Raw genomic sequence first — 5,355 nt, 5'->3', positions numbered from 1 at the left:
ATGAGAAACAAAGGAGCATTTATGACCGCATTATGCTCGCAGTTTCAGCACGACAGTGTGGATTTTTTTCCTGATGCACCAGGTGGAACTGGCAAAACATTAATTACTTCGCTAATTCTCGGTGAAATACGGTCAAATAATGGCATCGCGTTGGCCGTTGCATCATCTGGCATTGCGGCAATTTTATTGGACGGAGGCAGACAGCTCATTCAGTATTTAAGCTGCCACTAAATATTCAAAACAACCCAGATGCAGTGTGCAACATAAAAAATATTTCTTCTATGGCCACAGTGTTAAAACACAGTAAAATTATCATCTGGGATGATTGCACTATGGAACACAAAAATCGCTTGAGGCGTTGAACAGGACATTGAAAGATATAAAAAAATAATGACAAATTATTTGGCGGCACTCTGTTACTCCTTTCAGGTGATTTCAGACCAACACTTCACGTCATTCCGCGTTTAATGTACGCTGATGAGATCGATGCTTTCTTGAGATCATCTCCACTTTGGCGTAATGTTGAAAAAGTTCTACTAAAAGTAAATATGCGCGCCCAAATGCTTCAAGATCCATCTGCTGAAACATTCTCAAAACAATCGTTAGATATCGGTGATGGAAAGGTTACTAAGGATGAGACTGGATGCTTAAATTACCGAACGATTTCTGCACAATCATTGATTCACAAGATGCTCTCATTAGCCTAATATTTCCCGATGTACACACGCAATGCATTCATCATGAGTGGCTGGCCGAAAGGGTGATTTTTGCAGCAAAAAATGTGGACGTCAATGAATTGAATCTGTAGATGCAACAGTTATTGCCAGGTAACTTGGTGACATGCAAATCCGTTGATGCAGTTTGCGATCCCATTGAAGCTGCAAATTTTCCAACAGAGTTTTTAAACTCATTGGATTTACCTGGCACATCACCGCATAATTTAGTACTCAAAGTAGGATCTCCGGTTATTTTGCTTCGTAATTTGAACCCACCTTGGCTGTGCAACGGCACACGATTAGTCATTAAAAAATTAATGAACAACGTCATCGAAGTCATTATTTTAAATGACAAATTCCGGGATGAAAGTATATTACTTCCACGAATCCCTATTATGTGCCAATCCCTATTATGCCCCTTATTATGCCCATACAGATGTGCCAATTCAATTTAAACGCATTCAGTTCCACATTAGATTGGCATTCATTCGCAATGATAAGGCCAAACAATGCCTGTTTGCGTCTTAGATTTGAACACACCATGTTTTTCGCACAGATACGTGGCATACTCTCGAGTGAGCAAACCATCCAGTTTATTTGTGTTAGATAAAGATGGAATGACAAAAAATATTGTACACTCCATTGCACTAAGAGATTAATATTGTTGACTAATATTTTCAGAATTCGTTGCATGTATAATTTATAAGAAAAAGTTGCAATAAATTAAAAAAATATATTATTTGGTGTGTTGTTACTTGCACATTCCATCATCGTTCACAGCGCTCCATGAATCTTCCACTCATATACCACATACGCACACATTTACAATAAATAAGATACTAGGAGGCTTTGCCCCCTGCTCGCTGGCGCACGCCAACCCCCGGAACTGCTTTCGCAGTTAATTTCGGATTGCTTCGCAATCCGATGCTCGCTCATTGGATACGTTCCTAACGTCTAGCTTTTGTATACTTTTTTGAACACTGAAGTTCTGAAAACTTTTCACTGTAGAAAATTCTAAACCTGTGCATTTCAATATTAATTTGAAATTGAAAACAGTTCGCATATTTTTCTTAATCACACTATTCTAAATTTCAGTTGTTGAGAAAAGTAACTATTGTAAGTTTTGTTTTAAAGTCTTTCCCACCAGAGGGCTAAAACCATGTGTTGTAAAACAATATGTAATAGTACTGAACGCCGGATGTAAAGTATCGACTTCGATGAAGATAATTTTGTGAGAATTTTCTTGATAATACGGTGAGAATTCACCCGATTAGACATATGATATTCACTACATGCTCTTGCGCGCCAAACCCTATCAATTAAAACGTAATTCGCGATCGCAACGAACTATAGGGGGCGTTGTTGTATGAGACGCTTACCTGCGATTTCCATATGAACCGTCATTCAGTTACTCTGAAGACGTCGTTAATGTAGCGTGTAGCATTGCAACGTTCCTTCTTTAATGTGGCTTATTAAATTTAAAAAAGAAAAATGCTTGATCTTCTTTCTTGTACAACCGAAAACAAAATGGTATCTCTTTTTATTAGAGAAGGAATATCCAAAACACATAGGAAAAATATTTGTACATTTACAGAAAAAAATATGTATATTCTTATAAGAGTTAAAACCTAATGCCCGAGAAATAGTATTACTAAATTTAATGATATAACATGAAAGGCCCATTTAAATTTTACATTCTATAGTTTTAAGAATCATATTAGTTCAAAAATTAAAATGAACAAAAAGTATACATAAGCCTCATAATTTTATGAAATTTAATTTTGTAAACAAAGCTTTTTGACACAAATTTTTATTAAAAAATTTCAAGTTTCAATAAAAATCATTATTTAGAAACTAAGAAACGTAAAATAAAGAATGCTGATGAAACAAAAAACAATTCTTTTTTGTCGCCATTTTTAGTGCTACGAATATTCGTCTTTGGGATTTGCCAAAAACAAAACAAGATGCAATTTTATTTTTTCAGGAGGGAAATATTTGACCGAAAAAACGAAAATGTACCAATTCCCACAACATAAAACTTTATCTTGGCAAACGTACGTTTTGGAAATGTTATTTCATTTGGAATCTTATTCATCAGAGTTCATATGGCGATATGATTGTTTTGAATCTATGCTAAACTCTATATCGGCTCATTTTCCACCGAAATCCAATTAACTATTTTGATTTTAAATAAAGTGTTTTATTTTATGAACTGTCGCAAAAATTTTAAGTGTAGATTGGCGGCACTTAAAAACCGCCAAATCTGTAGCGGCGGTGGCGTTAATACATCGTAAGTACCGAATTTTTATTCCATACTTTTCTGAATCATATTATTTCAAACATTGGAATATACAATATGTTATATCATTTAATTTTTCAAAAGTATTTTGAGAACAATTTTTATCAAAAAATTATAAACTAAAAAACGGAAAATAAAGAATTCTTAGGATAAAAAAAAACGATTTTAAGAATTATTAACATTGAAATAAAAACTTTCATATTGTTTCTTTTTTTATTATTCTTATAGTTCTTAATCAGACGTAAAAAACCATTCTGTAGAGAACCATCATCAAATGAAAAAAAAATATTTACAAGCAAATTTTTTATTGTAAAAATCATTGCACTTACCTGATTTATGATTCCCGGAGAATTCCAAAATGATAAGTTCCTTGTTTGAAAACTTTATTCTCAAATAATAGATACATAGTTTATACCTTCATTACTTTTAGATAACATACTACACAGCAAAATTTTATAATTGATATGAATTTGAATATGTAGCTAAAAACAGAATAGCTGAATTCTAGTTGAACTTATTCTTTCAAAATTAAAAAAAACTTACCAAGAAAACGATTTAAATTAATTAAGAATCAGCACAAATGGCACTATTTCAAGTAACTTGGATAATTTTTTATTGTTGTTTTCCGAATTATATGGATACAGAAATATATACTATTCTATAACGAAGAAGAATATGCTATAACTATTACAATTCTGTATGTTCTGAATTCATATTTATTCACTGGAATGACGAAAGCAATGTTGACTTCACTTTAATTCGTAATGAAATGAAGACAAGAAATGCATTTTACCTTAATACACACATCTGTAACAGTATCCGAAATCGGAAGTCATCAGTTGCAAGTTTGTTGATAATAGAAATTAAAAATTATTGAGGAATTTTTCTTCAAATGTTTGGCGTGTTCTGTTCCTGAAAGATTTACTAATATTCTGGAGATTTTTTTCAAGTTCTTCGGCCTTTTCCTTAGGGAAATTTTGTTTCTTATTTGCTGCTAAAAAATGGCGTCTGATTCAGTCAATGACTTTGATGGAACTAAATGAAAACGTGATAAATTAATGTCCGATATTTACAGGCTCCCGCTAGACGGCGTACTCGAGCGTTGCGATCGCGAATAGCGTTTTATATAATATAGATTAGCCATATACGTGCTCTTGCGCGCCGAAGTCAATCAATTAAAAATGAAAACTGTTGCCAACGCGAGAAAAGAAATATCATCGGTTTTATTGATACATACGTATTAGCGTTTTATATAATATAGACTAGGAGGCTTCGCCCCCTGATCGCTGGCGCTCACCAACCCCCGGAACTGCTTCCGCAGTTCATTTCGGATTGCTTCGCAATCCGATGCTCGCTCATTGGATACGTTCTGAACGTCTAGCCTTCGTATACTTTTTTGAACACTGAAGTTCCGAAAACTTTTCACTGTAGAAAATTCTAAACCTGTGCATTTCAATATTAATTTGAAATTGCAAACAGTTCACATATTTTTCTTAATCACACTATTCTAAATTTCAGTTGTTGAGAAAAGTAACTGTTGTAAGTTTTGTTTTAAAGTCTTTCCAACCAGAGGGCTAAAACCATGTGTTGTAAAACAATATGAAATAGTACTGAACGCCGGATATAAAGCATCGGCTTCGATGAAGATAATTTTGATAATTCGGTGAGAATTCACCCGATTAGCCATATCATGCTCACTACGTGCTCTTGCGGGCCGAAGCCTATCAATTAAAACGTATTAGCGTTTAATCTAATATAGATTAGCCATATGATGCTCACTACGTGCTCTTGCGCGCCGAAGCATATCAATTAAAAATGAAAACTGTTGCCAACGCGAGAAAAGAAATATCATCGGTTTTATTGAAGCATACGTACGTATTAGCGTTTTATATAATATAGATAAGATATATTTTCATACTCTAGAAATAATTCCTATGGCAAAACATCGTTTGCCGGGTCAGCTAGTTGGTATATAAAAATAAAAGTAATTCATTAAATGACATGTTTTTACATCGTTGCATTAAGATGTGTTTAAATAATCCCCATTAACAAAGTAATTCAGTTTCTGTAAACTGAAAATCTTTTCTGGGAGATTCCGAAAACAAATTGAAAATGCAACGGATTTCCTTTACACCATAATGCTGTAATTCTTCCGAACTATGGGGCATCCTGCTAGGTATAAATATATTGAACATTTCGATTTTATCCAAATCTCCCAATCTATCAGTAAGCTTTTTTTTTAATGGAATTTAGTAAAATCCTTTAGCAAAAATGCGAAAATGCTTTGTTGAATTTTAGCATTTTTGAGGGGTCTTTTCGCATTTTGCGAAAAAAGCTACT

Source organism: Parasteatoda tepidariorum, chromosome 4 (genome assembly GCF_982258835.1).
Source record: "Parasteatoda tepidariorum strain Cologne lab strain chromosome 4, Ptep-v5.0, whole genome shotgun sequence".
Classification (NCBI taxonomy): Eukaryota; Metazoa; Arthropoda; class Arachnida; order Araneae; family Theridiidae; genus Parasteatoda; species Parasteatoda tepidariorum.
Note: the sequence above shows the minus strand (reverse complement) of the source record.